Source organism: Rousettus aegyptiacus, unplaced genomic scaffold, assembly GCF_014176215.1.
Source record: "Rousettus aegyptiacus isolate mRouAeg1 unplaced genomic scaffold, mRouAeg1.p scaffold_m13_p_14, whole genome shotgun sequence".
In the NCBI taxonomy this organism is placed as follows: Eukaryota; Metazoa; Chordata; class Mammalia; order Chiroptera; family Pteropodidae; genus Rousettus; species Rousettus aegyptiacus.
Window position 1 is genome coordinate 23,103,056 of NW_023416289.1, and position 24,061 is coordinate 23,127,116.

Below are 24,061 nucleotides of genomic sequence, written 5' to 3' on the forward strand. Positions count from 1 at the left end.
CTCTCTCTCTCTCTCTCTCTCTCTCTCCCCCCCGCCCCCGCCCCCCGCTCTCTCTATTACACACACAAGCACTCATACACACGCTCGCCCACCCCCTATGAATTCTGACCCCCGTTTATCCGGGTCCCGCGCTCCCTTTGCACTTTTATGTTTCACTTATTTCAAACTTGCTCGTGGCGAGGAACAAGGGGAAAAAACCAACACCCCAGCCTTCACCAGTTCCCCTGGAAGGGTTAAATTTTAAACCGCTGTTTCTCGGACAAGCCCGGAAGCCCAGAGGGAGGTGGGGTGGGGGCTGCTTCTCCCCCTCCCCGTTGCAGATGCTAATAACAGTTCAGTTTTCTAGATCGTTTTAAAGCTTATGCAAAAATGAAAAAAGAAATAAAGAAAAAGAAAAGAAGTAAGAAAGAACCAACAATCCTGTTTCTAAGATTTTAAAGCGATAGGCAAGTCGGAGAAGCTGAGATTTATTTGGGGGAAAGCAGGAGTATGCGCAGCGGACCCAGTATTTGGAAGACGAGCCAGCCAGCTTGGATGTTGAGACTATTGATTTCTCCAATTAATGAAATGCATTTGGTGTTAATCACTTTTTTTTTTTTTTTACTTTATGGGAGGGGGAGACGCTAGGAGGGTGCATTTAAAAAAAATTCTGAAAAGCCTGCAAAAGGATCGAAGAGTGAAAACTATTGTTGGACTGAGTTGGTTTTTACCTCAACAGCGCCACCTTTCGGCAAAGGTCAGTTGCGATTTATCCGTGTCCAGTTTTGTTGAAGTGCAAAGAAGCTGGTTTGCTAAGGAGGGAGGAAGAAAGAGGCACAGAAAGTTAGTTTGACTGCAGTGGGAGAACCCGACCTTGTAGGAATGAGGCTGAAGACAGGGCCGGCAGAAAAGGGAATCACTTTTTTCTCGCTGTCCCCCTTGATTGTTGACAACGGGGCCAGGGAACACAAAAGCCTTAAGAATATAATTCTGGCTGAGAGACTTTAGCAAGTGGATCTCATGTAGCTGTGCCCCAAACTCTGTAAAAGTATCAGGATGGATTTCCAACGGGTTTTATGGCAATATCTACAGAATTAAAGTTACTTGTAATTCAGTGATAAATGAAATGTCACTAGTAAGATTAAGTGCAGTGCTATAAAGTTGTTTAACTGAAAAGTAATTCTCAGAAAACCTGACTTCTGACACTTAGTCATATATTAAGCCAGCTTCTTGAACACTGCACTTAAGGACTCTCTCACTCACCCCACAGCATACTTTGCTATTTATAAAGAGACCTTAGGTGTCACTCACTGGCTCAGACACCAGTTTAGACTCGCGTTAATTTCTCTGATGCTAGCAGCCTTCAGTTTCAGCAGGTCTCCCCCAGTTCCTAATGAGAGACACCCCCAACTCAAATAAAAGTTCGCAGGCACATCATAATCCTAAAAGGCCAGTGCTGTTGGTATTTTCCAGAAAAGCACCTTTCCTTTTCATCATTACTGCAGAGAAGCTGTTTATAAGGGTAGTTTTGGTTTTATGGGAGTACTTTGTAGGGATGGAATGAAGTAAGTCTATTACCAGTTTGGGGAAGAAAGAGTGAAAATTATGTCAGTATTTATGCAACCTAACAGAATTCCTTTGCTTCCTACCTCCTAAACAGTATTTTACCTAGTAATGAAGTTAAGGGATTATAGCTTATTTATTCAGAGGAAAATCCACTGCTTAAATTACATAAACATATTATGTCATTTAGCATTATTCATAGCAATAGTTTTCTAGGCCTTTTTTTTTTTATCATTAACCAATGATAAAAATGTCTGAGGTTTATATTTTTCATGTAAAACATGAATTTAAGTGTACTTAGGAAGAATTAATTCTTTTTGTTTGTTTGTGATAAGTTTTATTCCTCTTTGCATTACATTTTTGTTAAAAGCTGTAAGATATGATCCCTGCCTCTCATGAAAGTATTTTTGGCAAGGAACACTGAAACTGCTACATTTATAAACAGCGTTTATAAACAAAGTTTGCTAATGAAGACCATGCGATATGGATTCATGGCCGTGCACCTAATTGTTGCAATTATATATCATTTCTAGAAATTAAATGCCCATGTTTGGGCAGCTAAATGTATTATTATCTGCACATTTTTTATGGTTTATTTTTGTACATTGCTGTCAAGCCATGGTATTTTTCTTTCTCTTATTGCAGAGTCTTTTATAGTCTCCCATTTTCTCTGGGAAAAAAAAAAAAGGATCAGAATTATTTTTTAGATGTGTAGCAGTAGTGCTCTCAGGCTTATAACTTAATCCTCATTTTTGTCCTTTTTACTTTATTATTTTGTGATTCACAGGGGTGTCTAAACATTTACAGTTCGCTGTTAGTAGCGTTTCTTTGATAACAATTGTGCTCTTTCATTTTAATTAGTACTATTCAGGTTTTTGATTCTGTACAATTACAGCAGACCACATTTCTTTAGACTTCTTTGCTAACATTGTTTGTTTCACTTCTATACAAGCCCATCTAATCCAAATACAATATGAACTGTGTTTTCTTACTGCTTAACATCCTTTGCTATATATACACTAGTAATCTCTGTAAAACAATATAGAGTAATTTCGAAACCATGCGTTTGTCATTATTGACCAATTCAAACCAGTAGCATTAAAGTTTCTGAAAGCTGTGAATATTTATAGAAGAATTTTGGGAGGGAGGAGGACATGAGTCGAATCATGTAGAAGATTGCGAAACCATAACATCCAAAACACAATTGTAGCTTCATGTCAATGCATATGCAACAATTTTATGTAAAAAGGAAAAAAAGAAAGAAAAGAAAAGAAAAATCGCATCAAAATTACAAGAATTATGTTAAAAATAATATATATTTCCTGATAGTGAGTTACAGCAACTCAGGTACATCAGGTTGGAATCAGACATATATAATCTGAGAACAACAAAATGCGTAAAGCATATAGTGTCTGTACTCTTTGTTTCTCCAGGAGCTGAGTTTATGGTACAGAATAACCAGAGTCCACTAAATTTCACTGAGAGACCAACTAAAGTGATTCGAGACAAGGATTATTCAGAGTAACTGAATGATAAGGCATATTCTGTTCTTAGGTCTAGTGTTAGATAAATCCTTTAACAGTCTTTAGTTAGCAGGGTAAGTAAATCACGAATCACTGTTAGCAGGTTCATGGAGAAAATTAATAGAATCAGACGAGATGATCTGATAAGAGTAAAATTGCTGAGGAAACAGTCTTGCCTCATATTGGAGAATGTGAAACAACAGTCTGATTACTGGGAGTCGTTATGAATAGGTGAATTATGTGCTAAATAATCATCAGAGTAATTCAGCATTTATTAATTCTTTTCTCTTTAAGCAATTCACAGTTGTAAGTTAAAGCCGCTCTCTCTTTGAAGACACATCTTTTATAATTTTTATTAGAGGTAATTTATTATTTGCATTACCTGTATTTACTTCATAATTGAACATTTTACATTCAGATTTATGTAATGCATTATGCTTGAGAATATATTTCTGCCTGATTAGCATAAATAGTCACTTACCTCATGAATTACTAACAAAGTTTATCTTAAAATATAGATTTTTTTATTAAGTGGAACACAAACATATGTACAATAAATTCTGATTTTCCGGTGCAGTTAGAGAACAACTCACATTCGATTTCAGGGAAGCTAGGCTGCAAGGGCTGGGGAGTAATCTTGAGAAGGAAGCAAAATATAGACAAGTGAGATTGGTGGGTTTCTTTCAGGGGGGTGTCATTGAGATGGGGGTCTATGCTTGGAGTCAGATAGAGGGAAAAGTACTAAAAGAAAGGTCTAGGTTCTTTAGACATTGTTTAGAGCACTTCATGGGTGATCTCGACATGGACCGTACATTCGGACAAATCCTTTAACTGTCATCCATACTTTGGTGAAGAAGCATGACAGCAAGTGAATCTCATGGACAGGGTTTGAGCTTTGTCTATTTTATGTCGATTTTATTTGTTTGTTTGTTTTGGTCTCCCCAGAGTTCTACCATAGACCAAAATACACATCAGCCACTAAAATACTTGTTTGTTTTGCACAAGAGATGTGAAAAAACCAGATGTTTTCTCAAGTGAGAATTCCTGGGCAGGTCTCCCAAAATTTACTCCAGCTCCCTTCCCTTTCTTTCCCTGAAAAAGACACCCAATCTGGCCCGGCAGACAGGAGGTGATTAATAGATAGTTTTGTGCATACATGAATATTTGTGAAAGGACTTCTTTTTGTTTTAGGGCAATAGATGGAGATTCAAAACCTTGAGGCCTCTTTCCTCACTCTTGCCATTCCCAATAAACAGCTTTCCATGGTCGCCTTCTTTTCCTCCTTCCCCTTTTCAGGGACTAGCCATCTCCCTAGAGTGTTCTTTTCTTTCAATTAGGCCTGTTTATGATTTGCTCTTCCATTGTCATCCCTTTTGATTCTAGTCACAGCTTACATCGATGAGGGAATTTGTCTCGAAAGCATTCAACCCTTCAAAGATTTTTATTGTGTTGAAATCAGAACTGATCAAAAAAAAAAAAAAAAGGCAGGAATAAAAAGAGAGACCTGATATTGAGACTGTGTTTATTCAGGCTGCATCATTTATGCATGATAACTCAGAGGACAACTGTCGGCGGTGCTAGCTTTGTAAAGTTTGGGTCACTCTCCTACCCCTGGGGATGGGGTGATTCATAGGTCCCGTTCCAAAGGCATTTAACGGCCATTTGACCTGGGAAGTTGAACCTGGAGGTCTAGAAAACACAGACCAAACTTAAATACTTGTGTGATTACCAAGAGGAGTGTGTTGATTCAGATGATTGCTGAATTTGTGTGTTTCTAAATTCGTTTGGCTGGGGCCTGAGGAAAGAGGCCCCTTGTGGCCCTGTTTTGTAACTTAATTCTTGGTCGCATGATGGGTTTTGCTGAGCTTTCTCACATGCTGTTCTGTTCGTTGAACATGCCAGACGTGCCCGGTGACACCCTTCCAGCGTCATCCATCACGACAGTGTTCCTGACGGGACAAAGAACAGAGAATGGGGCTGAACAAGCCTCCCCGCCATCCGAGTTAAAGTCACTTTTGTAGACTTTTCACTAGTGTTTTTATTTAGTAATTTTATAACAGTGATACATGTTGTTTGTTAAATATAAACATTTGAACTAGACAGAAATAGGAGGATATCAAGCTAAAGAACCACTATTCCTCATTTCCACCCTAATCCTCTAATCCTGGTCTCAGGTATTACCATCTATAATAATTGGGGTCCATACATACACTTTTTATAGGATGGAATCATAGTATGCACACAGTTCCTTAACTTGTACTTTCTGCAAAATATCCACCTCAGCAACCCAACAACCTCATAAAGCAGTTTGGGACCCTTCTCTGTTCTTCGGCAGAATTCACCTAATAGAATCTCAGACTCAGGAGTTTACAGATCTGACCATAATGCTCCTTCCAACCAATGATCAGAGTCTTCTTTACAGTATTCTGGCTCAATAATGGACAGCAGAAGGATCGATTTTACGAGGCACAGCAGTCACTGTGCTCAGGTCCCACGAGACTGTTAGGGGCCCAGGGAAACATTTAAATTTCTTGTAAGAGCAGAGGAAAAGAAATGAATACAATCTAGCATGGATTATATCTGTCATTATACCAACAGTCATAAAATATATTCAAAATTGTTTATGTAAGAAGGGGTCCATGGAAACCAAAGTACCTAGTATCCATAAAAGTCCATGTGAGGTCCCAATAACATGTACTTGATCACCACCAGTGACTGGGTGCTCACTACCTCTGAATTTTACATTACACCCTGTTCATCTGTCTTCCCACAGTTCTTGAGGTTGTCAGGAAAGCTTTTGTTTGTCTGTCTAGTATAAAGTCATATCCCCTTCTATACATGAGTCCTGATTTCATACACTCATAAAGCCATATATAATGAAACTTTATATCCCTCAAGGTCTCTGGGGCATAGAAGACAACCAATATGGCATCCTCTCCCTGCTTTTTTGTCTTGCAGTCTAAACATAGTCAGTGTCTTTAGCATTTCCACATATGCGTAAAAAAAATTTAAGTGTCCTTGCCTCCTGGTTGCTGACTCTCAGATAGGCCCACTAGGCTACTACTCCTCTCAGAGTGTCCAGGTTCTAGACTTGGATCCAGATACCCAGATATGAACCTATCATTACAGGGCAAGCACCACCTTCAGGCCCCTGGGGCCGCACACAGTCTGTCTGCTCCTGGTGCAGACCATAGTTGCAGGAGCCTCCCCGACAGACATGTAACACCAGTGACTCATCGTGTGCAGCCCCAGGCCTTTTCTACTCACATTTCCCCCGTCTTCAATCTGTGTGCTTATGTTTTTAAACCAAAGCATAGAAATGTATGACCGGGCCCAGTAGGCTTCATCCCATTAGGTTCAGCCTGTTCCCTGCTTGTCTGAATCTCTGTGGATCTGCAATGCGCCACCGACTAGTTTCCATTTACTTCCCAGCTTTGTGCCAGCTGTAGATGAAACTGATGCACTTTTTGTATGACTTAATCTCTCTGAAGCAGATCCCTCACCTGCAAAACGGGATAGTATCAGGATTAGAGATCGTGCCTGTGAAGTGAGGCCGAGGAGAAGCTCCATGAATGGTTGGCGCTTTTCTACATTTCCTACCATCTCCCTGAGTTGTTGAAAACAGCATTGAAAGGAACAAAGCCCCATAGCACCCCAGGAGAGACTGGCCCCCTCCCAACCCCATAATTACACAAAATGACCTGCCAGATTATTTGCATCCCCTATTGGATGTTTTAAACTATTTCGCATTTGCCTGGAGAATACTCACCAGCCGTGCTTGCAGCCACAGCGTTTACCCCCAGGTGACTTGCAGGTCACAGTCCTGACCTTGACCCCAAAGTTTGCCATGAAATATCGTGCTTTTATTATTATTTTGGCATCACTCTAGTATGTCAATAGTCTTTGGAAACGAATGAAAGCATTCTATTTGTAGTTTTCCGTGTTTAGTAGTGGTATTTCTATTTACAAAGTAAATAGAAAATGTCAACTCCTAGAAAATGTAGCATTCCTACATGTGATGTTAACTTCGTTCTCAAACAGGTGTTAGCCAATTCATTTGATGTATCCTGTTTATGTATACATTTCTGTTACATTAGGATTAAAGAAAATTCTGTTTAGAAATAACACCAAGAACAGCTTTTATATTTTATTTTCACATTGAAAACTAGTCAGATTTGCTTCAGCCTCAAAGAATGTGTTTATGAAAAATTAAATTAATGCTAGTGGTGAGCTGCACTTTATCTTTTTTTTTTTTTTCCCAAATGGGAAATGTGTCAAGTTAAATGGGCCTATAACATCTCCAATTATAAGGAAAATGCAAATCGAAACCACAATGAGATGTCACCTCACATTTGTTAGAATGGTTATTATCAAAAAAAGAAAACGAAAACAAAAGACAAGTGTTGGTTAGGATGTAGCAAAAAGGGAAACTTGTACATCATTATTGTACATAATTTGGTACAGCCATTATGGAAAATGTTTATGAAGATTTCTCAAAAAATTAAAAATAGAACTACCATATGATCCAGAAATCCCACTTCTGGGTATATAGCCGAAGGAAATGAAATGAATATCTCAACAGGAGATATCTGCACTCCCATATTCATGGCAGCATTATTCACAATAACTAGAATATGAAAACAATCTAAGTGTCCTCCCACAGATGAATGGATAAAGAAAATGTGGTATGATACACACAATAAAATACTATTCGGCCTTTAAAAAGAGGGAAATCCTGCCATTTGTGACAATATGAATGAACCTGGAGGACATAATGCTAAGTGAAATAAACCAGGCACAGAAAGACAAATACTGTACGATCTCATATGTGGAATCTAGAAAAGTCACATTCATGGAGTAGAATTGTGGTTCTTAGGGACTTAGGAATGGGGGAAATGGAGAGATACTGGTCACGGGGTACAAAGTTTCAGTTATGCAAGGTCAATGACTTCTGGAAATCTACTGTACAGCAGAGCGACTATAGTTACTAATGCTGTAACGTACACTTTATTTTGCTAAGAGGGTAAAGCTTATGTGTTTTTACCCCTCCCCCCCACACACAGAAACTATGTGAAGTAATGGATATTTTAAATAGTTTGACTGTGATAATCATTTCACAATGTATACATACACAAAACATTACATCGTACACCTTAAATATATACAATTTCTATCTGTCAATTATACCCCTTAAATAAAGCTGAAAAAAAAAAACCGAATTGGCCTATTTGGTAATTGGAGTAATTTGAAACTAAATTACCCCGTCTGATCAGTTGTAAAATAACTATACTTTGTTACGATGTAGACAAAGCTCTCTGAAGAAGAGCGTAGGTGATTTCATTGTTTGATGTGTCACCTGTTCTAATCTTTGTAAACCTTTGACCTGTCAAAATGTATAGTAGTTGTTCAAAGTTGGGACCTCAGAGACTAATAAAAAATGGATGTAACCTAGCAAAATGAAGCAGAAGAGTTCTGTGTGTATATAAAAGCTTCTTTGAGATTTATTCTTTCTTTCCTGTTTTTTCTTATTTAGATCACCAAATTCCCTGCTGTTTCCTAATGAAAATTTTGAAGCCAGGAGGTTCCAAGACATTTTCTTCAACAGAAAGAGTTCAGAGTTTCCAGTGTCCACCTTTGAGCTGCATCTTGTTCTACCTGGTCTCCCTCGAAAGGACCTAAATGTGCAGGCTTTTGCCTTTCATGGCTCCCATCTCACCCCTTTGCAGAGAAACCTGGGAATGGGAGCAGGAAGGAGCCTGGGAGTTGTTTACGTCCTGCCAGCTGTGGTCTGGGGCCTGCCTAAGGGTTGGTGCTGGCTGGCTCCGCAGACCCAGCCTGAGATCATCAGAGCCCTGGAGGAATGACAAGGACTCCTCAGGCGAGTATCACTATGGACTCCAGGGTCCATGAAGAGCTAGCTGGTGATCAGGGTCGAGTGATGTGGGCCCTGGCGGACTGATTCACCCTCTGACCTCAGCAAAGTGCTTCACTGTCTTCTTCCAACTCATCAGACTACAAAGGAACTGGACTGCATGAAGGGGTTAAAAAATTCTGGATTTCATGGAGAACATGTCCTGAGCCTTTGAATATCGGTAGGTAAACGTGGACTAGACACCCATACGTGCAGACAAAGCTGATATGCTAGATTGTTGCAGAGCACTGATGGGTCATAATGGTAAAGTCAGAATAGCTTTGGGGTCAGAATGACAGGGCCAACCCCTCTAGGATCTCCAGGCCAGAGGATGCTGTGGTTTTCGGTTAGTAATGTTTACACCCTAGAATGGCAGAGCAGTGAGGAATTAAAGCATGGGTTTCTAAGGGTCACTGGGCAAAGAGATATATTCAAGTGATGCTGTACTTTGGCACCAGGCCAAGAAAGGATGTGACTCCTGCTTTATCTCAGGTGTGAAACCTGGGCAGGTCAACCTGGGCCTCAGTTTCCTCCTCAGTCAAAGGTGAAGAGCTTTTTTGTTTTTGTTTTTTGTGATCATAATTAGCATGTATCCCAAGTGCTTGGCACATGTCATCCTGCCCCTGGTAAGTGCTCAGAAGAATGAAATCCATTAGCATGAGCCAAGGCCTGTGCTAATATTCTATGCATATAGTTTCCATGAATGAGGCTTGGTGCATACTAGGGACTAGGGAATGTTTTTTGTTTGTTTGTTTGTTTTTGTTTTTCCCTTCTTTTATGCTTCTGCCTGAACCTTAAGTAGATCTTCTTTCTTTTCCTCCTTCCTGAGTCTTTGCATAATTTTGCTCAGCTGGAACTGCATCCCTACCCATCTTATCTGCCTTCCTTCTTTCCTGACTAATTTTGACTCTTCTTCAAGTCTTGGATTTCCTCTTAAAAGCCCTACCTGAGTCCTCATGCCCGCCAGCCCCAAGGCAGGCTGAGTGTTCATCTCTGTGTTCACTGGAGTCCTAGTGGTGCCATATTAGTTGCCCACCTACCCTGTCTTGACGCTAAGCATGATACCTCTCATCTCCCCATCTTCTTTGCCTACTGCAGTAGTTGGCATACGGTAAGTATTCAATAAACGTTCATTAAATGAAAGTGACTAGACAACTGCTCAGATTCCCAACCTCTTTTTTGAAGTACTAACCCACACAGAATGTGCTGCCAAGTGTCCCAGAAAATATGACTTTGATAGGGGCAGGGTGGCTGGTTGCTATGTTGCAACAAGACAATTCTTACATTCACCTCTCACTAGTCCAATTGACCCATCCCTCAATTAATAGGATCCTTATCTTCTTCACTAATTAAACTTTATCTTCCCAAGACGAAATTGGATGGAAACATGGTCGAGATGTGTAGGCCCTGGAACCAAGGTGGAAATCAGTAAATCTTGCTGGGATGAAATTTTGGATGAACAAAGGGATGCAATTAAATACCTGGGCTTAAGCTAGCCGCTGCTGCCAATGAGGGCCCTGTTCAGTCTTGAGTCACGGCTGCCTCCCCAGGGCTTCAAGGCTTATGGACACTATTTGGTAATCGTCAGATTAGAATGCCAAACCACCCCCATTTCCACATGCCCAAATCTTGCTCATTCTTCAAGGCACGGCTCAAGTGCAAGGTTGCGCATGAAGTGTAGCACAATGACTGGCATTTAATAAGCATTAATAAAGGATAGTTGCTAACGCAATGCCGTTGCCTCCAGAAGCCCTCCCCAGATCTGGCCGTTCACTTGTGGATCCCCACAGTTGTAGCTTGACCAGTCTTCTGGATCCTGCTGCAACTTTGGGGAGCATCATGTTATAGTGGTCAGAAAGAGCAGGGTTCAAGGTGGGGTTCTGCTGTGCATTCTCCGAAGAGTTCTTTATAAACTCTTTGAGTCCCAGTGGTCACCAAATAATGGAGCGCCAATTAGGCCTCTTTGAGTTGTAGGTGAAAAAACTTACACCTAAATTGGCTTATGCAAACAGGGAACATCCTGGTGCACATGACCTAAGGGTGCAGGGACACAGCTGGTTTCAGGTCTGGCTGATGGCAGGAGTCGTATGATATTTTGGGAACTGGCTTCCTTCCACCCACTCTCCCTGCATTCTACTGCTTGGACTCCAGTCCCTATGGGAGCACAATGGTTATAGCGGTTCCGGTTCAATCCCCCCAGGGTGGTTCCAATGGGAGTCATTCTGAGACCCCAACAGGAAGTCATGGTTTAGGTCAATTTGGTCTGTCACTTGGTTATCTACTCACCCCTGAACCGATCTCTGTGGCAGAGGATGAAATATGCTGATTGACTCAGATATAGACTCAGAAATGGGGTGGGCAGGGACCAGAGGATTTCTCTAAACCTCTCTGAGTGTGATGGAGGAACCATCCCCCCAAAGCGACAGCATGGAGCCTACCCCCAAATGATAACATTACTAACAGCCAACGCACACCTGCTACTCGCCCAGGTCTCGCTCTCAGTTTTAACTCACTGATCTTCTCAACGGCCCTCTGAGATATGTGCGCCTGTTGTTTCCATTTAAATGAGGAGGAAGCTAAGGTACACGGACGTTATGAAACCTTTCCAAGGTCACTTGGTTGGTGAGTGGTATAAGGTGTGAATCTAGGCATGGCAGCGAAGTTCACGTTACTAAACATTTCCCTTTATTATCTGTTGTAAGAGGGAGACAGACAAGACACTAATAGACAAATCAAGATACACTGCTCTATGCTATAATGTGACATAGTATAATACAATAGAATATTGTACAGTATTACATAATGTAATATAGTATAGCATTGTATATAATCATATCGTATCATATTGTATCATATCGTATCATATCATATCATAGTGTATGGGATCATATGGCAGGTGTTGGTAAGTGGCCCAACTTTGTACCCATCCCAAGAACATCTTTCACCAGCATGGAACATCTGAGGTGTTGAATGAGTGTTGACCAGCTGACCAAATGAATCATTTTATGTGTACAGTGTGAAGCCTTTGATCTGAGAACACTGTTTCTGCCATAGCAACTTTATTATTATTACATTCTTATGTTTGTTTTGGTCACACAAGAAAAACGAATGGTTAAAAGAAGGGAGTTCAAGGAAAGATCAGGTGGGCTAAAATTTCGAGATCTACTGCTCTCTGGCTTCCAATGATGGTGGGTGTTTAAAGATGTCAGGCTGAACCTGAGTCCCTAAGACTGTTTTATCGGACACTCTGGTCAAGATCTGAGGAAATGCGTTTCACAGACAGGTGGATAAGCAGTTAAGCGGCAAATGCAAATGATACAGAGCTTTTGTAACTTAATCTTTTTTCGTTCACTTAAAAAAAAAAAACGCCTTTGACATTTTTGAAATTTCTGAAACTATCCCTAAACTAGTGTTTGCTACACACAAACATATGTTGGTCTGCGTGCAGGTTGGTTTTGGGAGTTAAAGTGCATGGAGTGCGCTGAGAAGTGAAGATTTTGTGTTTTATTAATGATGAGCATATCCCCTCTCCCGACCTTCTCACGGCATCGGTATTAGGAATAAATAACCTTGATTTCCTCACCTCACTCCTGCCTCCCACCTTAGAGCCCAGTATTACGCGAGACGTTTAATCAAAGCATAAAACAATTATAATAATGCCCTGAAATTACGTTCACATCTGCACTTAGAATTGCTAATATCTTGCCTCCCTCCACCATCCTGGTGTCATCTGATTTCAGTTCCCTCGAGGTGACTAAGAGTTTAGTCATTAATATAACACCCACCAACTTTATTGGAACTTACTGTCAGAAAGGTCTGTTTCCAGAAACTCCCCGTGCTGAGCGCAGCTGTCGTGCCGGTCCTTCTTGGCCATTGCACAAGTCCATGCATTTTCTTTGATCTGCAATCACTTCCCAAACTTGAGCACCAGCACGAGATTGCTGTTCATCTTCTATGCCATGGGAGGAAAGACTTCAATGAAATTAAGACTTCTAGAAGCTAGCACTCTATCGTCCACATTTTTATCTTTTCAACAGCATTGGGATGATTTGGTAATCATGTAATAAATAATAATGATAATGATGATGATGATGATAACCACAATAATAATAATAATAATAATAATAATAATAATAAAATTACCAGTTTACAAGAAATACAGGGTAGAGACCTCATGAAAAAGCAGTAATTAAAATTCAGAATATGGGAAATTCTCTAAGACAATATTCCAGTTTCTTTAGCAAATAAATGACCTGTAAAGGAGAAGGGGAGTGACGGGTGCAAGGCCAGGGAGGGCGGGAAACTGGGTGTAGGCTCCTGGCATCGGCCTCTGACGACGTGCCTGTCCTTATGTGTTTGCTTCACATTTGGGGGTGCTGAGCCATTCCCTCAGTGGGAACTGGATATCACCTGTGAGTTTCCGGGGCATAGTCCTGGGCATCTTTAAGAAATCAGCGTTGTGGGTTGGGGAGCTCTTTGGGGAGAAGGAGCGCAGCCAAGGGGAGGAGAACTTTAAGAATCAAGAATTGCCCTGGCGGGTTGAAACCAGAGGGAGTGGGAAGCTGGCAAGGGAAAAAACTAGAAGAGGGGGAGAAGGGAGACTATTACAGACTACAGCAGATCTCCTTTAGAAGGTGGCTCAAACCAGAGAAGCAGCAGAAGACTAGCAAGGGAGCTGGCTTGAAGAAGGGGCAGGGTCGAATGCCGCTCACACTGCATTTCCTTTCCCATGCCCCACCTCTCATCCTGGCTGACTCACACCTGTGAGAGCCCCTTCCATGGGAGGCCTCCTTCGACTGCTTCTCCCTAATCCAGGAGGGGAGGTATATTTCCCCTCTGTGCTCGCAGGGCTCCCTGGCATGACATTTGTGACTGTACATTGTAATTATATGTTCAAGAAAACTATTTTTAAAAAATGAAGTAATTGTAGATCCCCGTGCGGCTGAAAGGAATAACATGCAATTTTATTACATGTACAGATTCGTATGACCACCACCCAGTCAAGACAGAGAACATTCCCATCACAAGGATCCCTCTGCCAGCCTTTGTCATTGCCTTTTTCCTTATCTATTTCCTTCATGATTTCATGAACATCTTGAGCCAGGGGGATTATAGTTAATCTCTGTGTCCTGGTTCATGCTAACTCAAAATAGCACAAGGCTTCTAGTGGTCCTACATGAATAATTATGGAATAGATTCAAATTCTATATAGTAAGAGAGTAGAGAATTCAGAATACTTCCTAGAGAGGTTTTGGCCAAGAGGGAGAGAAAACATGCTGAGTCATAAAGCCCTAAGGGGTACAATATTTTAGGATTTTTCTTCTGTAGAGGATTGTGAACATCTCAATGTTAACTGTGGCTTCATATTCCCTTAAAAAATCGCCTGATCCCCCTGTTCAGGTGATTCAAACAGAAGCTCACACCAAGAGAGGGATCGATTTCTCTGTTAAATGAAGCATGAACAGCAGATTTTTATTTTGGGGTGCTCATTTTGTTACCTTTGTATCATTTTTCCATGAATATGGGGGCTCTGAGGTTCATGCACTTGAAAATTACGGATTCGTGGTGATTCAGGCCATGGGGACATATTAGGTCTGATGGGGGCAGTGACTTGAGCAAGGACTTGGAGGTACCCGACAAGAGTCTTAAGATTTGCCTTCTCTACACTATCTTATGACAGACTTGGAGGAAGGCAAATGTTCTATTGGCTCCTAGCTCCTCTTGGACTTCATTCTAGTGATAGCAGAATGAAATTTTTTAGAAAATGTCTTGGAGTCGTAGTGATCCTCAAATTACCCCCAAGTACCTAGTCATGTGCTTTGCTGATGTATGAAGACATCTGTGAGACTTCTAATCTCCTTGGTTTTGATGAATGAACAAATACCAAAGTATATCAGATGACTCTGAGTTGCACTCAAGCCCAAGTCTTGAAAGGGCAGTGACCAGTTGACCCATTATTGAGATCACTAAATGTCAGGTCTTCACTTACGGAAAGCTTGTCGTGTGTCAGGCTTTGTGCTAATTGGTTGAATAAAGGAATGAAAGATCCTGTTACTCATTAATATGTTATTCCATCTGCCTCTCTGTCCGTCCATCCATCCATCCATCCACCCATTTTTATGTACTTTTTTTTTAGTAGTCGCAGGGAACATGTGAAAGGCCATTGAAGCAACAGCAGCTGTTTAAATTTCTTTGCGATATCTTTCAGATACAAACATGTCTTTGCCTCTTAGACACAACAAGAACACTAGCCTCTTAGAACATATGTGGAACAGATTGTCGGTGACAAAAAGAACAATGTTATTTTCCTCCTGCTTTAAGAGAGAAATAAACTCGAGGACCTGAATAGAAAAGTAAACTATTGTTGTGGCTATGTCCTCGCCACCATTAGCACCTAATATATTGTAAGTCTTTTGTTTCCTAGAAGTGAAAACCTCATGGACTTTATATGTTTTCTCACTGGTATCTATTCCTAGCTCCAGGAGAATCTACTGCATGTGGAACGCACTGTGCTTATACAGTTTCACCTGAGGAAGAATAACATTTATCCTAACAACTTCGCCGAGCCTTCAGTAGGCTTCACCATGACGGAACACATCTCACAGAGAGAAGTCCACTTCAGTAGGCTCATTCTCCCTGGTCTTCCTATTAGGAGAACCAACTGATTTGGGTGGAATCGAGTGTTCTCTTGAAGGGTTAAATATAATTTAAAGGTTTAAATAAGGTTTAAAGGTTCTTGTTGAACCCAGCTCACCTCAAACAACAGAGGGTGCCGTGTGACAAACGCTGTCATCATTCCACACTGTGCTGATTGTTTCCGGCTATTTGAAATAAAATCTAACTGGCTACTCACCTAATTTCTTCAAATACAGTGACATATTTTCGCTGCGACTGCCCTTATTCTTACGTTACATAGCAGAAGTTGGGAAGAGAAGGGGGACATACTAAGCCAATGAAAAGGTAGGAGTCAAGACACAGGGGAAAGTCAAGCCAAGAATTAAAAAATGTGCCCATGTTGGCATCTTACAAGAACAGAGAGCAGAGACACTATGATGGGTGTGAGAAAGAGTGACAGAGCTGGGTCTGGGTCTTGTGCTTGGTCTTAATGTTCCCTGCTATAAAGTTGTTACGGGCATCTACCCTGACATAATCTATAGGGTTATGGAATTATACCTGACAACATATTCAGAGACAGAACTTTTTCGTTGATCTAAGGGAATTTGTATTTACACCCCGTCTTAACTGACCCCGATGGGTGGGATCCTCGGGGGAGTTTGGGAAAGCCGTTTGGCTGTCCAGGCTTCCGTTTCTCTTCTATAAAATGTGGGCGCTATGTCAAAGGCCCACAGCAATGCTGTTCTCGAGGTCTAAAGTTCTATGTGTCTATCTATAGTTTCAAAGCTATTTCTATTTCAAAGCACATGACTGTGCCCCCACTCAGTGCCTGGCACATGGTAGCCAAAAGTGAAACTTGGTTTTCTTCTTATTTCTATCTTGGGAGGCTCTGGGAGGTGTCAAGTTCTGTTGTTGAAACATTTAGTTTCAATCAAACAGTCTATCAATGTGCATTTTACCATTCCGGCTAATAACTCTTTTGTATTTTGGAATTTCCATTGAGAAAGAAAAAGTTTTGCCCACGTCTTGATGGGGTTGGCAGGGCCAGGACAAGATCCTGGCTGCCCTGACTTCTGGCCACGAGACTGTAACTCCCTCTCTTCCTTACGATCACCAAGATGTAGTTTTCTTTCGATATGAACTGGGCTAAAGCTCCCCACGTCTCTGTGAGGTTCCATTAGAACTGAGGCCTGTGAAGTGTCTAGTACCTGCACTCCATCAATAGATACGGTGACTGCTATTATTACTAACCATCGGCGTATGGAGAGAATTCATAGAAATGTGTGACTTGGTTTGTTTTGCTTCTGAGAACCAGAGGTTAATGCTTGTTCTTTGGAGGAGGCTCTGTGGCTTAGAAAGAGAAAGAAAGAAAATCATATATACCAAAGTGACCTTTTCCCCCAACTGTTGTGCAGAGCACAAAACTAATTAGCCGGGTTCTAATTGGGTTGGAAACTGAGAGCAATGGGAGAAGTCGCTCTGTGAAGATGACACAGGCCTCAGGGTTCCTGGTTTATTCTCTCTGTGTCTTCTGTATTAAATTTGTTCAGTTTGCTGGTCACAAGCTGGTTTTTCAGATGGGATGGCTTGGCAGCTCCTTCCGGGCCTCTAAGCCAGCAGCTAGGAAGTTGGAAGGAGCCTCGGGATGGTGAGGGAGACCACAGCTTCGGTTCTCCCTTGATGCACCCACCCTGACTTTGCCAGAGGAGAAAGAGAAAAAAAAAAAAATCACAGACCCACTGTCGGTCAGCCATGGTGGGCCACCTGCCAAGGAGGTGGGGGCAACAGGGCCTGAGAAAAGAGGACAGATATAAGTAAGGAGAAGCCTGGGCAGAGGAGCCTCCCCAGGCGCCGAGTCACCGAAAGGGCTCTGGGGGAGTGTTGCGGGGTGAGGAGCCTGGGCTCAGACCAGCCTGCGGTGAACATCCTCCCACACCAAGGAGCCAAGATGACTGCACAGTGTGAGGGCGGGGGCGCAGAATGTGGGGAGGAGGTGCAAGCTTGGGAAACAAAACCCGCCTCCTCTCTGTCTCCCCTGATGGGAAGCCAGGGCTGACGGAGGGGGCCGGTGGAGGGCATGGAGCCACCAAAACCACTTGGCTTTTGCTTGATTGAACTTGAGGTCTAACCTAAACCTTGAGCGATCCCAAGACAACAACTCCAGGTTATTCCAGTGCAGACTTTAGATGATATAAGGAAAGGACATGATGATTCAAGTTAATTTTACTTCCCAGTACTTCCAAAGCCTAGTGTATAGAGGCCCCGTGCAGAAGACCACTTGCATCTTCATAACATGCTCACCTTAATAATCTTCATAACGTGTCCACCTCCATATCACCCTTTAAATACTTCTTTTACAGAGTTTTTCATTGACTATTTATTTGTCTTTTTCTTTACATACCTGAGAGTTCTCTGAGAGCCAGGATGGACTCCTATCTTCAAATTTCCAATGAGTATAGAAGTAAATGGTTTAGTATATGAACAAAGGCATGAATGAGTGAGAAGTCAGTAACTTTGGAAATTAAATATTGCTGTGAATATGAGAGTGTGTGTTTTCTGGGTGGCTCCTGGGGCCAGAGGGAAATTTCCTACTCTCAGAATCCCATGAGGAAAGTCAACATCTGCTCCAGGCTTGAACACTCCTGTGAGGATGAAAGCATGTTTAGTATTTGTCACTATAATTAAAACCATATTAAAATGCACCCTCCCCTCAAAAATGACACAGAGACTTGATATATGATGTTAAGGAATTATGTGTTCCTAAGTCTTTTTTTTTTCTATCTTCATTTCTCATCAACGCAAAAGAATGTTCTTTTTGTTTTGACTTTACCAGAAATCACACTTAAATGTGTACGAAAAGCTAAAATAAGTTTCTAAGTAAAGGAAGCACCACGATTCTCTCTCTGTACATTGATTATGACCCGGAGAAGACGTCTGCATTAAAACATACCACATCCTTTCCATGAAAGGCCAGCTGAATTTTCAATGCCGAGCCTCTGCCCCCAGCGTCCATGGGGTCGAAAGTCAAAGTCCTTTGGCCGTGAAGAGTGAAAGGTCACCAGGGAGAAAGTGTTTTGATTTCTCTGAAAAAAAAAAAGCAAATCTCCTTTCCTAAAGCATTCCCCCACCTTTTTGCACTCCAGTGAGAAGGAAGAGGTAGATTCTGAGAAAACCATCACGTGCTTATCGAATGTGACACGGGGAAGGCGTCATCGTGAGCAGCAGCAGCAGCAGTAACTGAGACACCCGGCAGCCAGCCTCCGTGGCTCCCTCTGCTTCCCCTCAGGTACCATCAGCCTCCAGAGTCTGTGGGTCCCAGCTTGAGTCTGTTCTCACTCAGCTTTGCGCATTCACCACCTTTTCAAAAATGGCCGTGCAGCCATCACCACTATCTAATTTCAGAGGATTTCTATTATCTCCCCTCCCTCCAAAACCGTACCTAATTGCAGTCACTCTCCGTTTCTCCTCTCCCCAGCCCCTAACAACTTACCAATCTACTTTCTGTGTTTATAGGTTTGCCAGTTCTGGACATTTCATATAAATAGAATCATAGAAAATGTGATCTTTTGTATCCGGTTTCCTTCGCTTAGCGTAATGTTTGTAAAGTTCGTCCAAGTTGTGGCATGTGTCAGCACTTCATTCCTTTTCGCCGCTAAGCAATATTCCATTGTATAGCTACACCACAGCTTGTTTATTCATTCATCTGTTGATGGACATTTGAATTACCTCCACCTTTGGCCTTAATGAATAATACCGCTATGATCTATTAAGTGCAAGTTTTGGGCAGACACTCATTTTTATTTCTCTTAGGTATATACCCAAGAGAAATATTGCCAGATCATCTGATAATACAATGTTTAATTGTCTGAGGAACTGTCTGTTTTCCATCTTTTTCATCTTTTTTTCCCCCAAGACCATGGCAATAGCCTCTTAAGTGTTTTCTCCTCCTTTTTGTCAGGTCTCCTCATCATAGCAGCAGGGAGCAAAGTCTCTTATTCAACAGACATCTGTAGAACCTGTGTGGTGAAAAACAAGGACAAAGTACTGTCTGGTAAGCTGGCATTAAAGCATAAGCTGGGTCATGTTACTTGTTACTCACTGCTCGAAATGGTTCATTACACCTAGGATAAAAGCAGAGCTTCTTCCTAAGGTCTGGGAGGTCTGGGAGGGTCTCCTCTGCTTTTCTCTCCCTCTGGTTGATGATTTCCCTGTCACTCCAGTCTTCCTTGGACACTATTCTTTCTTACATTGAGCCTTTGCACATAGCCTTATTTTGTTTCTTCTGCTTAGATTAGAATACACCATTCTTCACAGAGCTGGCCAAATAAATGCACAAATACATCAAATTCCATATATTTAATATATTAACCTGCTCAAGGTCACACAGCTGGTTGATGGCAGAGTCCTCAACAGATTCTCATATCAAAGACTTTTTTTTGGTTTGTTTTGAATATTTTCCTCTAGATAATTATCTAACATATTAACCCATATTGCAGACCTTCTTCTACCTTTATATCAGGGTTTCTAGACCTCAGCATTACTGATGTTTGGAATTATAAAATTCTTTGTGGGGGAGGCTATCTTGTGAGCTGCAAGACATCTATGCATTCCTGGTCTTCACCCACTGGATGACCGTAGCAATCCCCTCACTCTTCAGTTGTGACGAGTAGAAACATCTCTAGATGCTGCTGAAATCTCTTGGGGTGGGGGTGGGGAACCATCCGATTGAGAAGCACTTCAATGAATATTAGTGCTGAGACTAGCCAATGGCATTTGCAACTGCTACTCATTAGAAAAAGAGTTTGACCCAGTTCCCCTTTCATAGGGCAAGAAGTAAGACCTGTATGAATTTAGAAGACGTTTTAAAGTTGGAATCCATAAGAGTTTTTGATAGATCTGTGGTTAATGAGAATATTTGATTTACTGGATTCCTCATTCTTCCAGAATTTTGGTCAATATTAACTTAATGGGATTCCCAACCCTCCTGGGTCAGACAGATAGCATGATCTCGCTCCTTAGGGAGCCATTTTGCACAAAATATTTTTCTGAATTGGTTGGCTCATCCTTTCTAAAAGATCAGAACTTCAGAGTAGTCATGATAACAGCAAAGGGGGATGGATGATCAGAGAAAGAGATCCTATGATAAATGGGGTCCATATGTAAATGCTTTACTTTAATTTCAGCAGCATGCATGTCTTATATTCTCAGTCTTAGGACTGAGTCTGAGAAGCAGAAATTAGCACAATTGCTCTGAGCCAGTGACTTTCCAATCGAGATGCTTCCCATCTCCTGCAGTGCTTTGCAAACTTTGTAGGGTATGACCAGAAGTCCCACTGATAACCTCCGTGAAAATATGAGTCATCTTAGCTGGAGACGTCCAAATATAAGATTCATCTTTTTCTTCCAGGCAGAATTAATAAATTTGTAGGTTGCATCTTAAATGTTTAATTAAAACGCAATGCTAAAGCATTTCCAGGCACTTATAAAAACCCTTTGGAGGAGGTCTGGAAGCCAGGGTGCTTATAAGTTCATCAGGCATGCTCCCATCCATCAGACACCAGGTTCTATTTTTGTTCTGTTTCTCTGTGGTACCTGGGTTGTTTTTCAGGTATTAGAGCTAACAACAATTCGATAATGCTCAAACAACTTTTAAGATAATAAACATTTGAACTGTTAAGGGCATAACCACCAAATTTCCTCTAGCCAGAACCCACACCAATGTCCACCTTCTTGCCCCTCTCTCTGGTGGGAAGGTTGCTGGATGCCTAGCGCTCAGTGTGTGTTAGAGTCTCTTGGGGTAGGGGTAAAGATCCCAAGAGCAAAAGCCTAAAGGCAAAGTGCTTAGAGAGACTTTTTCTCCTTTGACTCTAATTGCCAGTAAGACTTCCTGGGGTTTTGGAACTGGATGCGTTCTGAACAGAGAAGCCAGGCTCAGAAGATGCACCCCAGGTGCTCTCATACTGTGGGATGAAACCTTATTTAGTAGCTGTATTAACTGAATCCTCACTTCATGTGGATTGATGGAATTCATATCAGAATGTCCCCTCACTGTTAGAGATGTCCCTCCCTGATTGCCTCTGCCCTCTAAAATAAGAACTCTTATCTTCATTGCTGATTTTTTTTTCCATTTGCTTATTCACTCACTTACTCACTCACTCATTTCATAAGAGTCTATTTAGAACCTTCTATGTATTGTGCACTGTATTTGTCCCAGAAGTGGACCTGATTGATCATCTACTAAATGCCAGGCACTGTTCTGGGTGATTTATATGCACAATCTTTCCTAATCCCCGCGAGCCCTTTGAAAAGCAAAGGGTTTTCTCCAGCTGGAACCAGAAGGGGAAGTCAGAGAGTTTCAAAGCACCAGGAAGACAGGAAGACTTGAACTGCTGTTGCTGGCTTAAAGATGGGGGGCGAGGGGAGGCATGTGGCACAGAATGCAGATGTTCTCCAGGAGATGAGAGTGGCTCCTGCCTGACAGCCAGCCAAGAAATGGGAACCTCAATCCCATAGCTACAGAGACACTAATTTTGCCAACAATTTGAATGAGCTTGAAAGCAGATTCTCCCCCAGGGCCTGCAGTTAGCAGCTCGGCTCAGATGGCACCTAGATTTTGGCCTTGTATAAGCAGAGAACCCTGAGTCCACTTGGACTTCATCCCTACAGACTGCAATATGGTAGGTGGGCATTGCTTTAAGCTAAGTTTGTGGTATTTGTTATGCAGCAGCAGAAAACTACTATAGCTCACAATTACTGCAGCTAATAGAACCATTTCATTCTCACAATAAGCCAGTAAGCTGCATATTATTTTCTTTTGGTTATAGGTCAAGAAATTGAAGTTCAGAGAAACTAAAACATCTATTCAGGCCCACACAGATTGTAAGGGTGGCTGAGATAGAGTCTCACTCAGGTCTGCTGGTATCTTTAGATCTGTCCACACAGCCTCAGCCAATTGGGCCTCAGAAATCTTTGTGATGAGTGTAATTGTGTTCACTCTACCCCTGCCGCCCTCTGGCATTGCGAATGACCTTGGAAAGAAGAGGACACAATGGCTGTCCCATACAGAGCCTTCATGTGAGTGGAAGCAGCGCTGGGCCCAAGAGTAAGGTGAGCTGCAGGCAACATAGACGTGGGGGCTGCAGGGGCATGGAAATGGAGGTACCATCAAAGGAGAGAAAATAGGGATGTTGGGAGCTTCTAGTTTTTATTTTTTATTTTTCGTGGTCAAAGATGTACCCCCCAAAGTCTAAAATGTCAGGAAGCACTCCAAGGTGCCACAACCCCTGAGCCTTCTAGAGACTAATCCACCCTCCACGGTGTCTTCTGACAGTTGTCATTCAATGTGGTCGTAAATCCCCTCCTGCCACATTTACCTGGCCGTCTTTTGCACTGTTCTGTCTTTGGGGCCAGAGGCCACCCATCAAAGTGCTTTCCTTCTGACCTTCGACAGCACTGCTGCTACCCTCACTTTTGGGGGGCAGATCCAACTGCATCGTAAAGTAGGATTATGCTAAAGAAAAATGACCAGAATTCTAAAGTTTGACTTCTTTAGTATTGTTGTGAATCATATCTATTGCTTCTTTTTCTGATTATGACAGTATTTCTTTGCTCACTACAGAAACCTGGGAGGATACGAAAAGGAGAGAATAAATGAAGTTACTTAGAAACGGCAGTTGTTAATAATGTTTTTCTCTAAGTTAGTTTTTTGTAATGAATATACAAAAATATATACACAAATATGCAAATGTATAACTAAAAATATTTTTAATGGCATTGAGAGTAGGTGGAATCTACTTTTTATATCCAACTTTTCATTTTGTAGTATATCATCAGTACTTTCCCAGGTCAATGAATACTCTTTGAAAGCAAGTCTTTATTGGCCACATAAATTTTAATCATATAATTATAAAATAATTTACTTGGTTATTTTGAATATTTGGGGACATTGAAATCCTTTCCAGTTTTTGGTGATATGCATATTGCTTTGATCTATCTTCTTTTGCATAATTGCTGAATATCAGATAATTTCTCTAAGATAAATATAAAAAGTTAAGGTTAGTAGGCTACAATGGTTAATTTTATGTGTCAACCTGAGCAGGCCACGGGGTGCCCAGATTACATGTTATTTCTGGGTGTGTCTGTGAGGATGATTTTCTGTATGAGGTTAGCATTTGAATTAGTGGACTCTGTAAAGTAGATAGTCTTCCCCAAAGCAGTGGGCATCATCTAACTCGCAGAGGACCTGAATAGAACAAAAGGCAGAGGAAGGGGAAATTGGCCACCCACCTTTTTTTTCTGTCTCATTGTGTGAACTAGACCCTTGCCTCATCTTCTACCCTTAGACTGAGATTTACATAACAGGCTCCCTGAGTCCTCAGGCTTTGGGACTTGAGCTGAATTATACCACCTGCTTTCCTGGGTCTCCAGGTTGCAGACAGCAGATTGAGGGACTTTTCAGCCTCCATAATCA

General features: G+C 41.6%; 1 long non-coding RNA gene across 1 annotated transcript; it reads left to right on the forward strand.

Annotated features, from left to right (window-relative positions):
• The first annotated feature begins 49 nt into the window (after positions 1 to 49).
• On the forward strand, positions 50 to 24,061 carry LOC107514377. Its single transcript, XR_001597758.2, has 5 exons — positions 50 to 736; positions 8,599 to 9,157; positions 18,735 to 18,877; positions 19,550 to 19,642; positions 22,416 to 24,061. It is a non-coding gene; the product is annotated as an uncharacterized LOC107514377 (long non-coding RNA).